The sequence below is a fragment of the Chinchilla lanigera genome, unplaced genomic scaffold (genome assembly GCF_000276665.1).
Source record: "Chinchilla lanigera isolate Chin_1 unplaced genomic scaffold, ChiLan1.0 scaffold00062, whole genome shotgun sequence".
Taxonomy (NCBI): domain Eukaryota; kingdom Metazoa; phylum Chordata; class Mammalia; order Rodentia; family Chinchillidae; genus Chinchilla; species Chinchilla lanigera.
Genome location: NW_004955463.1, coordinates 10751066 through 10764948, shown reverse-complemented (window position 1 = coordinate 10764948; position 13883 = coordinate 10751066).

Here is a 13883-nt window from a genome sequence, read left to right as displayed (position 1 = left end):
TGGTCTTGAACTCCCAGCAATCCTCCTGCCTCAGTCTCCCAAGTGCTGGAATTACAGGCATGCACCACCATGCCAGGCTTCTGCCATTCTGATTATTCTAACTCACTTGAAGGTATGTGGGCTAGGTTTAGAGTTAGGATAACTCAAGGTTGATGTATCTTACACCATCTTCTATGTGGAAAGATCTGCGTAATACCATAAAAACCTTATTCCTAGTAAAGGAGCAGACTATACATGGCTCCTGCCATTCACTGATTAGGAAAGAGCAGAACAAGACAGCAACTAAAAAGCTGGAGGAGAAGAAGATGATGAAGGGAGGTTCATTATGTGAAAGTGTTTGTCACATTATCTTGCAGCTTTTGAGAATGATCAAGTAGTATCTGAATTTTAGAAAAATCACTTTGGCTTTATTTGGTTTTAAAGAAAAGATAAAAAGAGTAAGCAGAAATGTGGCTAAATTTCAGCAATGTTTAATTTACTTGCTAAAAAAATATGTATTATTAAATACATTGGAGTATTATATTTAAATATTTAGCTAGTTATTAAGCTAATAATAAAGAACATCATCATGGTGGAAGTTAGGAGGAAGTTATGGCTGTAGAAGAGAGATTTCTTAGTCATAAAAATGCTGAGAAAATAGGTAGAAAGAAAGAAAGAGGAGGGAGAGTGGAAGGAGGAGGGAAGGTAAAAACAAGGAGGAAAGAAAGAAAAAGGGAACATGAAAAATAATGAGATGATTAGGGGGCAGAAATCAGAAAAATGCCAAAATTGCTAACAGGGAAATGACGGATAGTGACCGACTCACAAGACAGGAAACATCCAGGTATATAGAGAAGACCAGATAGCTAGAAACAAATTATTTTAAATTTATTTGTATTGAAGCTGCATTACCAGATGGAGAAGTAAACTATTCAGACCCCAAAATATATAGATTAAAGGTAAAAGCTATCACTTACTGCTTTTGGAGTCCAGATTTTAGATAGTAGCTAAGGATGTAGGAGTGGATGCTGTACGGCCAAGGAAGCTAGTGTTGAATATGGAGACCATGAGAGCCACACTTGGTGGTGCAGACTTATTATCCCAGAACTTAGGAGGCTGAGGCATGAGAATTGCTGCCAGTTGGAGGCCAGCTTGGGCTACACAGTAAGACTCTGTCTCAAAACAAAACAAGAGGTTAAATGAAAAATACGAATCTTAGGAGTTGAGAAAAAGATATCCATTCACTTTAGAATATTTAATGGAAACATAATGTCCTTTGCAATGACTCCATTGTTTGCCTGTAGTAGGACTGAAGACCATGCAGCCCCACCCTAAATCAGCCAGTCTCTTCTCTCATGCAGACCTCAGTTGTTGCTTCTATTTTCCTGCCTGGGGGCTGATTCAGGTTGGACCTGCAAGTGTCCCCACACTCTTTGATTATTTGTTCTCTATTACTAATTACTTACCTTTCAGATGTGATATTTTTCCTCAGTTTGACTGGAGTAAGTTACAATTCCAAATTTTTTGCTTTGAATCACTTTTCTATGTATTTGTCCATTTTCCACAATAGAAAAGCCTACTCCATTTGAGCCATGCTAGGGATGGACAAATCTTGAATAGATTAATGGGAAGGATTCAGCTATTTGATTCTATTTGCTTGCAGTTAAGGCTTTGTTATTGAAGTAACGACTGATAATGTAACAAGCAACTTTGTCCTTTGCATTGTCTTACTAACAAGAATATCAAACTGAAAATAAAAACTCACACTCTTAATCTTTCTCTTAACCCTTCCAGTTATACTAAGCATTAATTAGGCGAGTGAACTTGGCATGTCCTTGAGCGTCTTTCCTGACCTTGTTACTGAGCATTGAGTTTCTGGGCCACTGTAGCTACATTGATCTTTCTGCTTAAACTTGCTTTTGTTTATTGTCAGTGATGCACAACTTCCAGATTATTAGTTTGTTCCATTCTTTCATCATTCTAGAATGCTATTGTTGCTATGCTTTCTGTAATAACTAATTCTTTTATGTGTGTACAGCTTTTTTAGCAATGAGTATAAAGTCTTCTTTGGGGAGAAAGCATGTTTTATGCTTCTCCTGAAAGCTGCTGTTTTTGACATAATGCTAGAAGGAGGGAAGGTAGTCAATAAAACCTTTTGATTTATCAAATGATGTGCGGATGCTTTATTACCAGTGTTATAAAATCCTGGAAGGTAAAATAAAATTATTAATGATGCCTTTACCTGTCACATATGGATGCTGTGAGGATGAAAGCAGGTATGAGATGGGAAATTATTCAAATGAAACACCACTATTGCAGAGATGTATTAGATTAGTAAGAGAAATTCAAGTGAAATTGTTATTCACTTTATAGCATGCTTTCTTGCTTCCTGGTTTGGACTTTCATTTAAAAAAATTAAGCAAATAAGAAAAGCAAAGAAATTAGAAATATATACGGAAGAATTTCCATCTAACTAAATGATTTTAGAGGTTTACTGCTATTCTAAATTAACCTGAGTCTTAAAGACAATCCTGCAATTTAGTTAGGAAATTCTTATGCAATCTACAGGTTGGAGACAAGAAGGATTTTTATTTTGTTTGTTTATTTTCTTATTTGTTTTTCATGACATAGAAAGGAATCAGATTTTCTTTCAAGGTTGAAATGCTTCCTCATTTTCACCATTAATAAAGACCAAGACTCTTCTAAATCAAAGAAGGTGTTTTAAAGTGTGTATCAAACCTTGTGTTAAGGTGTCTCAAGAACATTGTGCTACCTTCCATTTGATGACACCTATCTTTGCGACACTGTGGATCAGGTATTTGTGACAGAAAAGAAGAATAGAATGAGCTAATGTGGGACAGAAGGGAAGATGATACATGCATCTGATTGCAATTTGGGGAAATTGTGCAGTATCCAGAAGATGCCCAAGCGCTGAGGCTAAGGATGAAACAAGCATACCGTTTATCTTTCATTTTATGGTGTTAGGTTTTTTAGATAGATAATAAATTGTTAAAACAGATATTTACTAAGTTATTTGGGCCTGTGTCCTAAAAATATTGAACTGCTATGAGTTTCCTTTGCCCAAGAATGCTGTCAAATATTACTGAGCCGCAGAAGGCATGGAGCAACAACAAAAATCTGGCTTCATGCAATAAAATGTTTGACATTTTTATACAGTGATCCCTCACCTATCGCGGGAGTTACATTCCAGAGACCCCTGCAATAGGTGAAAATCTGTGTCACAGGCTATATCAACCCTTCCCACACTCCTATAAACCTTTCCCACTCTCTTATTAAATCTTTCTCACACTCTTATAAACACTTCATATGCTCTTAAACACTTTCTACACTTTTAAACCTACGTAATTCTAACATTTAAAATTGTATGTAAATACCTATGTACCACAAAATCCTGCAATATAGTGAAAACTCTGAGATACCGAATTGGATAATTTTTTAAAAAAAACCCTCTATACAGTGAAGCCACAATTAGTGCACTGTGATATAGCGAGAGAAGACTGTATAGATAAGAATACTACAGCTGCTTAATTTTAAATGTTAATTCCTTTACTTTCATATAAAGTTTTTGAGAGAGACGAGTTTTGCTAAACTCTATCTAAATTAAATACAAGCTCCTCCATGTTTCCTCGAGAGCACCTATCCAGGGGTTTCGATCCATGAGCTTCACACTTTGGATTAAGAAAATCACTTTATCTCTGTTCATCTTGATGTTCCCCCATCTCTGAAGTTAGAGTACAGTTGTACTCTAATTTCAGAGGTGGGGTCATGACATATGAAGATATGATATTTTGAGTCCTTTTTTACTACTGCATTTCTTGGTTTTATTTGAAATAGTGCATATTTTTAGCACTTTATGGAAGATTTTACACTTCTCAATTACTCAGATTACAAGGTGCTACTTTGAACCTCTAAAAACTTTCTAAAAATTCACCCATTGTACAGCATAAGAATATGCAAAACTACTTTACACACTTTTTATCAAAGGAGAATACAAAATTCTCATTTGTAATTTTAGACAAACACAAGAAGCTTCAACCTAGATATAAAAGGTTAACATTAATTCTCAAATATGTCTGCACTTTTGTGTTGTATTTTTCTGAGATGTAAATACCAAATTCCTAAGAGATTTTGTTTTCCTTCTCAAAGGAAAATCAGCCCATTTCTTGTAAACAAGAACTTTTCTGTTAGCTTAATCTTTCTACCCTTTTACCTTCCCTCCCTCCCTCCCTTTTATCCTCTTGTGTCCTACCCAACCAAGGAGGTCTCTTTCAAATATAGCATTATTTGGTTTTAAACATTTCTAAGTGGAAGTTCCTGGGTAAATAGATGGCAACACCCAATGTATTTGACATAGGCTGTTCGAGCTTATGTGTGGATCTCCCTCCAAAGCCTCATGCACTGGTAGGTAGTATTTGAAAGGGGTGATTGGAATGGGGACTCCTGATAGTAATCAGTGGATTGGTCCATTGATGAATTTCTAGCTAAAAAGATGTGAGGAGGTAGAGCCTGGTTGGAGATCGGTCACTGGGCATGTGGCCTGGAAGTGTCTATCTCCTTCCCTTCTGTACTTCCCACTGTCATACCGCAAACTACTTCTTTGCTATGCTCTTCTGACCTGGCACCCTTCCTTGGAGCCAGCTGACTGTAGAATGAGAATCCTACAAACTATGAGCCAATGTAAACATTTCTCCTTTAAAGTTGTAAGGAAGTAACTACAGCATACCTCTGTGTGTGTAGTAGGCGATTTTTACATCTCAGCATATGGCTTACACCTTGGAGTTGCAAGAAAGGTACAGCAGAAGAAAATCACTACATAGTTCAGAGCAATGGACTTAGATCTCTGTTCTGTTTCTTCAGATCTCCTGAAATATAAGCCATATATATGAAGAAAAAGTTCAAAGACATTTCACTTTGATTTTAATATGCAAAATCCCACACTCCTTGTTATTTTCTTTTTTCAGGGAGGTAGATAACATAGCTAAAATGTGCATAAGGATAGAGTTAGCTCTCTAGATATTTGTGGTGATATAAGTCCCTGAAGTGACTTTTCTAATATTGCAAAAGCCATTTCTATGCATGAATATACTCTTAATTATAGTTTTAATAATACTTTTATCATTTTGCCAATGCTATTTAAAGCAACATTGAAGGATTCTTAATAGATTGAAAAAAACCAACAATTTTAAAAATCTCTGTCTAGCTGCACTATGCATTTTTTCACACCAGACACCACCTTCATTCTTTTATGCTTTGAATAGTTCTCATGCCTCTGTGTATTATCTTAATATCTGTCACTTACTCACCCCTTTTATCCTTTTTATCTCCATCTTCTTGGTTCCTCTGTGGGCTGAACTTTAAATTATTTTTCTCTTTTATTTGACTCACTCTGAGGTTTGTCTCTGATGTTTTCCTCATAGTACTCTTATCATCTGTAATGTATTTATTGTTCTTTGCAGAATCCTTCTTGTTGCCCTGTTCATTTATTTTCTAGTAGTGTTTATTTGATCTTTTACTTTATAATATTTTTCAATTTTTAATCCTCTTTTATGCAAATAGTATTCTTTAAAAATTTGGCTCCTTTAGTTTGCCTTGTCTCTGATCTTCCTTTGACAATTTTATTACAGTTTTCTCATGATTTTCATTTCTTTTTTGATGTTTCTGAAATGTGACCTACCCATATTCTTTTACTGTTTCTGAGATTCTACTCCTCTTTTCCATCTCTCTTTCTCAAGCTGATAGTTTCAGATAATTCATTCTCTAAGGCTCATTCCTTTTCCTCTTGTACAGTCTCACTTTGGAACTGGTCCCCTCTAAAGAAATTCATCACCTAGAGTAGCCTCCTTAGTGTCTTAGTTACTTTTCTCTTGTTGCTGAGACAAAATACCTGATGCTTAAAATTAAGGAAAAAAAGGTTAATTCAGCTTGCAGTTTGTGGAGGTTTTAGTCCATAATCAGCTGGCTCCAAGGCAGGATGGCATGATGAGGGCCAACAGTTCAAGGTTATAGAAGACAAAAAAGCAGCAAGAGCCAAAAGGGGAGAGCAAACCTCTTTTCCTCCATTATATTGTAAGCAGACCACCCCCAGGGCAGGTGTAGCACTCATACCCTCTGAGTATTCTCATCTTGCACAGGCTCAGGATGTTTACAAAGTGAGGATCTTGGCCCCCTGCTGAGTCACTTAGTTAAACTTCTCAAGTTGATGCAATGTATCAACTACTACACTTAGTGATTTGAAAGAGAATCAAGCTGATCCCTCTGAATACCTGAAAGTTTACAATAGTCAGGTTCTGAGAGATGATAACTTGAAGGGTAGGACTGGACCTCATCTATGTGGGTTGAAGAAAGGTTTCAACTGAAGTTGTGTTACAATGTTTCATACATTACATGTATTATATACATTTTGTGGTCACCTGTGTACACCCAGAAGAATACCATTGTTTGGTGGGTTCCTTTCATCTTTTACTTTCTCTCTTTGCATTGGAAATTAAAATCTAAAATTTTGGTTCATGCATAGGTCCCATACTTAAAATGAAGACAGTCTTTTCTCTGACCTCTACATAAGCTATCTTGAGATAGGGAAGATCTATGAAAATAGACACAAACCTGTTGCATTCAGATATTTTCAATCTATGTTTCTAAGGCTTGGATGTTTCTTATCAGTGGGGGAGAATACATATAAAGTCGATTCATCCTGTGTTATAATAAGATAGTCCCTCAATAATCCATACTGTTTATCAGTGGTTAACTTGTGAGTATACTTCAAGTTAGGCATTTCTTGCCAAGTATTAGATTAGTACACTGTCCTCTAAGATGAGAAGCTCAACAAAGAATATCGCTTTTGGGTCCTGAGATCCAGGAATCTGATCTAGCTACTCTAGATACGAGTGTCAGATAGTACAGGAAGTCTTTGCTGCTGGCTGTAAGGTAGCTGCTGCTTAATCTTCTCATAGGTGGCGTTCTGTTATTGACTGTAATAACCTAAGATCCTGCAGGAGTTATGAACCTTGGACTATTGTGAGACACCTGTCATTACCCTCTCTCTATGTTAAGTTTCCTCATCCATAAGATAAATTGATTACATTTGGTGAAATTTAATTTTTTTTTAGCTCCTTCTTCCTCACAGTGCTTCAAATACCATCATTAAATATTGATATCTTTTGACTTTTAAGGCTTTTAGGTTTTCAAGGATTCCATTAAAATGAGTACCTTAAGGCAGGAATGGCATTTTAGTGTCTTTACCTAATATACTTGAGAAAGTTTTGACTGATATTCAAAGAGGTAGGTCAGTTGGGAATAAGATATGGGGTGATGAACCAGGAAAAAGAAATTGCTGATATGAACATAAAGGAGTGACAAAGAAGTCAATAATGGATCTCCAAATTTCCAAGTATTAGTTTATTTACTTATAGTCTCTCAATTACTGCAGAACAGCTAGATAATAGCCATTACTGTACCCACCTTTCATACGAAACATCTGAAGTTTAAGGACATGAAACAACAGAAAGAGAAGTGACCAGGGAACCTGAGGAAGTCCAGTCCATGCCAGTGTGCCTACAGCTGCCAAGGGCTTTTTGCTTATTTGTCAGTTTTTACAATGTCTCTGAGAGTAAAATCTGTGCTGTAGAGATAAAGTATTTCATGTGGATGATCACACTCAATCCTCACCAGTAGATATTATTTTTCTGACTTTCAAACTAAGATTTTGAATCTTATATGTTCAGGAGTCTCACAATTTGCAAGATGTATCTCAGGGACAGATGCAGGGGGTGTGTGTGTGTGTGTCTTCATGGAGAGAATGTTTTGAAATTTATGACAAAAGTCTTTGTTGATAATATGTTAATGACAAAAACCAGAAAGTGTTTTTTCCTTTCATCTTTATTATTTTCCATCACTTTACTCTTTTTTAATAATGTAATATTTAAGAAATTGAGTATTAATCCTCTTTTTACAAAGAAGAGTAGCACAAAATAATTTATCCCCTTTCTTATCCAATTTTTTATCAACAAGCTGTATTTTGTTGGCCTGTTTTAATTCAAATTTCCCCAATTTTAATATAAAAATTCAGATTAAGGGACAATGTTCATTTTGGACTATATAATTTAAAAATGTAAAGAGGCACTTTTCCAAGTGTCACATGTCACCTTCAAATCACTAAGTACTTCTTTTTCACAAAATAGACCATTGCTAAAGCCAAATTTTATAGTTTGTCTGCTTTCTATATCACTAAATTGTATTGTACATATTACCATACTTGTCTGAAACATTGTCTATAATTATCAAAGAAGAAACTACATGATAGTCTTTAAGAGGTTCTTCAGGCTCAGAATGAAATACCTTTTTACAATGACAAAGCTTCCATTAATTTATTTAAAAAGTTCCAATGCCTATAATATTCCAAACTCTGTGTAAGACATTGTAAATACAACCTTTAATTAGCCCTTGTGTCAGGAAGGTAAGATCCGCTGGAATGTTCATTGTAGTGGAAGAAGAGCTTCTGTCTGTGTTCCTCTACCATGTCGCTGCTTTCTAATGGACCTTGTCTATCCACCTTCTTAGTGCCACACTGTTCACCCCATACCGGCATGTATTTCTTTTTTTTTTTTTTTTTGGTTTTTCTCCGGTACCGGGAACCGAACTCACGACCTTGCACTTGCCAGGCAGGCGCTTTTGCCGCTGAGCTAAATCCCCAGCCCCGCCAGCATGTATTTCTGCTCCTCTTCCCTCCCTCCAACCTTCGAGGAATCTGTTCAGCATGCAGGCTTCTTCAGCTCTCTTTTCTACAGAGCGATAGGTAGATTTTATTATACACTGAGAAGATGTTGGTTTCACGATATAACTTAAAGGGGCTTTTTGCTTGAGTTTCATTTTATTTTCTTTCACAGTGTTTTATTTTTATTTTTATTTTATTTTTTTGGTTTTTCTCCGGTACCGGGAACCGAACTCACGACCTTGCGCTTGCCAGGCAGGCGTTTTTGCCGCTGAGCTAAATCCCCAGCCCTTTCACAGTGTTTTAACAGATATAGTGATGATGGAAGTTTGAGGTTGGAAAACAATAAAGCAGGAGAAAGGGAAGAGAAAATAAATGCTGTGACACATGGGTGTTCGGCAGTGATAGATTTGTCTACTCAAGGCCTTCAGGACGCCTCAGTTCATTCTCAACCCGTCATGCTTTTGAGTCTTTTGAGGGTGACAACCATAAATTGGGACACAGTTTCCAGCAGCTGAGGAATATACTAATAACTTGTTATTTATATAGTTTATCATTCATTCAAGGACCATTTCTCTTCTTAGCTTCCTTGACACCTGCTCTCCTGTCTCTTCTACCCTACTCACTACTCCTTAGTGGTCCCCTATTATTGATCTTCCTCCTCTTCTGAGAAGGCCTCATGGCTTAGGATATGCGGATGACCCTAAATTTATCTCAGTGTTACCTTTCCAAATTTATCAGGTGCCTACTTCACATCACCACCAGGATGTGTACAAGACATCTCACTAATATAGAAACATCCAACCTGTGGTTGTCACTTACCCCAACCTTCACTTATCTTTTCCAACTCAGTTATGACCCCTCAATCTAATTGATTAAAGAAAATCTACAAGTCACCCTTCTTTACTCTTCATTTCATCCATATGAAATCTATTAACAAATATTAAGGCCCTATCCTTAAAGTATATTCAGGGTAAAATACGTCCTTCATATTTTCTACCCTTCATAGCTTCACCTCTTCTACCCTAATATAAAACATCCTCATCTAACCATGGACTAAAACAATAACCCCATAAGTGGTTCATTTTGTTTTTCTTTTTATAGATGAAGCAGTCTCTTCAAACTAGACCATTGGAGTTGAGGGTCCAGATCTGTGCTATAGGGCATGTTTAACATTTGTGAAGTTCCAGGTCTGATCTCATTCATATATATAGTTCAGCTCTTGGTCAGAACTCCCCAACCCTTGTTCTGCCTTTCTTGAAAGCAAATATGAGTTTCTTACCATGGTCTTCCACCATGTGTGGTCTCGCCTCTAATACCTCTTCAACTTCGTCTCTTATCACTGCCTGCCTTGCTCCACCTCTGACTGAACAGGTGTTTTTACAATTCTTCATCTTGTTTGTTATCCAACTGTGATTTCGTGCATCAGTTTGGCTAGGCTTTGGTCCTTAGCTCTTCAATCAAACACTAATCTGGGTGTTCATGTGAAGATATTATTTCCCAGACATGATTAATATCTACAGTCAGTTACCTTATGGGGGATTAGGCTTGACAATCTGTTTGGACTGCTGCATCAGTTGAAAAGCCTTAAAGGTAGAGCTCAGGAAAAGAAAATTTTACCTATAGACTGCAAATTTGAGCCTGCTTGAGTTCCTGATGCCTTTCCTGTGCATTCCAGACCTACCCTTTTAAGGCCTGCAACAATGTGAGCCAATTCATTGGTATAAGCCCCCTCTCTCCCTCTCTCTCTCTCTCCCTCCCTGTCTTCACTTCATGATGATTCTAACTAACTGGTAGATCCCTATGGGATTCTCCAATCACTTCATTCTTCTCTTAAACCTTTTGCTTTGGTACTTCATCTTCCTGGAATACTCTCCTCTAGGCATTTTCATGCCTCATGTCCTTGCACTCTTTAGGCCTTTGATCAGATGTCAACGCCTTAGGAAAACCACCCCTAATTACTGCCAAAAGTGAGTCAAATGATTGTACACAGTCATATTTTGCTCCACTCACTGCCTTATTTTTATATTTGCTCTTGCTTAAAGCTATGAATTAATTTACTCAGTTGGTCATTGGGTCGTTTCTTCAGCTGGTCTGCTCCATGCAGCGGGCATTTTACCTGTTATGTCACTGTTCTTTTCCAGTGCACAGAGGACAGTGCCAGGCAGCAGATTACAGGGCACATAGTTGCTAAATGGTGACGGAACAGGCACCATGTGAGTGTAGTGGAGTGCGAAGAGTGGTCTTCAGGGACAAAACAGCTAACAGAGGAGAATTAAAACTCTAAAATTACATCTCATTTTCACCAAATTTCTAATCTGAGTTTCGATGTGTCCTACAAAGGAGAAATAGACTTATTCTGTGTCCTGCTCTTTCTCACATTGTTCTATATTTGCCATTCTTTTTGATTCAGCAAAATTTGTGGCGAGCCTGGGATGTATTACAAATGGTTACAGAAGCCAAAAATAACCAATCACAAGGGAGAACATCTCAAAGGAAGTGACTTTTCAGCTAAGATGTGATGAACACAGTCAAACGGTAGGGCAAATTGAACCAAGTAGAGAAAATTACTTGTGCAAGGACTAGAAATGAGAAAAGACATGCTGTTTGAGGAAATAAAAGATCAGATTTGCTGGAGTATAGATTTTAAGACTATATGGGTGATGGAGATGAAAGAGGAATCATAAAGACCCTTTTACATTAGTGATGTTTGTCATTTTGTCTATAGGAAATGAGAGCACAGTGGAAGTGCTAAGTAGAAGCCAAATACACCAGGTCTGTAAGTCAGGAAGACACTTCAATAGAGGTGATGATGGTGTGAAGTGGAGCTTTTACAGTTCCAGCTACCTTTCTTTCCTTTAATCAGACCCAAATAGTGCCATAAAGCAATTTGTCCCATACATTTTAAACTTAGTGCAGAAAATAAGTAATGAAACCATAGCAAGCAAAACCCATCCAGCACAACCAATAGAAATAAATAAGACACAGATTTTATTCAACTAGATTTATCACCACCAACATAACTCTGTCTGAAGAATATATATATATTTTCTTTTATTGGCAGAACTCTTCAACTTTCTGAACTATTCTGCCTGGCATGTATTAGATGAGGCTAGCAAGAACACCTTCACAGGACAACTGTGTGAATTTAGTGTTTTAGTGGTATCACATTGTGTCTCTAAAATACTCTGATATAAGAGGATTCAAAGAGGAAATCAGGTGCAAGACAAAAGAGCTTTACAACATTACCCATTCCCACAAAGCACTGAGAATATTGATCTTACAGAAAGGATGTGATTGTCACAGGGAACACAGAAAGACAGAATTCCGGTTATGGGTGTGTGAGATTCATTCCCGGTACTGTTATTTTGGTGAGGATATTAGAGGAAGTAAGTCCTTCCGCCCAAAGGAAGTTAAAGAGGCTTAACCCTTAAGGAATTATTCTTGAACAAGTACCTAAGGGTCATCAGCAATGGTCTTGGTAGACAAAACTTTAGACAAAGTCACAAAAGATTCACCAAAAAGATACACTGAGAGAAAAGATACACTAAGCTGGACCTGTTCCTTTTGTAACTATGATTGAGTGTCTATCAATTTCCTATTAAGAATGATTCACTATAGATTTCCTACAATGAAGAGTCTTTAAGAGTGACAGGAGCCAGGGATATAGCTCAGTGGCACAAATGCCTGCCTAGCAAGCTCAAGGCTCTGAGTTCAATTCCTAATACCAAAAAAAAAGCAAAACAAAACTGCAAGAGCAAGCAACAAAAATACAAACAAAAGTAATATCTTTGGTTTATATTACTTCCTTCCATACTGCAATTGTTCAGCTTGCTGATTATGACATTATGTATTTCAAAAATATGTCACCAATTATATGACAACATTTGGTACAGAATTCCCCAAGGAGGAGGAGTGGGAAAACCATAGAAGAGAAAGAGAATGTGTACGTCTGTGGAGGTGGTGGGTTTACAAGCACATACATGGATAAAAATCAATCACACTGCACATTCAAAATTTGAATAATTAATATAACTTGAGAATACCTTTTAAGCAAAATCACTTCCTTTAGGTATTAAATATACAACTAAATAATTTATCTTTCTTTCCTTTGTTTTATGGTGCTAGGTAGTAAATCTAGAGGCTTGAACATGTTAAACAAGGGCTTTAAAAGTGTTGCACCCCAGCACTTCATTTGTGTTTCAGTACATAGCTATTAAGTTAAAATTCTGGTGTGTGATCAAATGCGATAGTTATCCCCTTTAAAAGCCACTTCACTGTATCAGAGTTCTTGCACAGAAGCCAATTGCTGTCTGTGTATGCAAAATATAACTCCATAAACTTGAGAAAAAACCCTCATGCAGCCTCACTGCTTTCCATTTGCCTTTGCCTGAGCTTGTAGCAATTATACGGACTTGGAAGCAGTCTTTCTTGAGCATGTTGTAAACTTTCTTCCTTTGACCAATGGCCATATTTCTACATTTCTGCCTATCTTGGGCCTTATAAATGTGTGTATACTTATGCTGCAGTTCAGTTGCCCCTGCCCATGTACTTCAGTTGTCAGAAAGCACAAGCAGTATCCGGAGTCCTACTACAAAGTCTTTCACACTCCATGACAGGTCTCCCACTTTCCTAAGAAATCTCTCACTTCAGCTCTGCTGAGTCCTGCCCAAGACCAGAGCACTGTATGCTGTGTGCTAATGACAGATTGTTTGGTGAGAGATGATGAGAACTAGAGACCATGAGGAAGATGAACTGAGTTCCAAAACAGTGACTTTAATTGCTTTTGCCTGTCAAAATAGAGTCATGCAGAAGGACAGCCTGGGGAAAAATGAGTGAAGGACTACATATCCCTGAGACCAGACCAGCAACTGCTAATAATGGAGTCTTTCCTGATCTCAATTATTTCAGATACGTCTATAGTGTCTCCTCGTTATAACTTTATGTGGCTTAAGTGTTTATTTAGGTTTTATCATGATTAATGAGTAGTATTTATATTTTACCTGTAATATCAATGAGTCTCGAGGCAGCACCAGAATGATACATAAACTCTAATTAGAGAAAAACGTTCTGTCCCAACCAGATCTAAAAAAGGAATAAAAACACACACTAATTGTGTCAGATTTAATATAGTTGGGAAAAGAGGGCATAGATAAAGTATAATACCAACATTCAT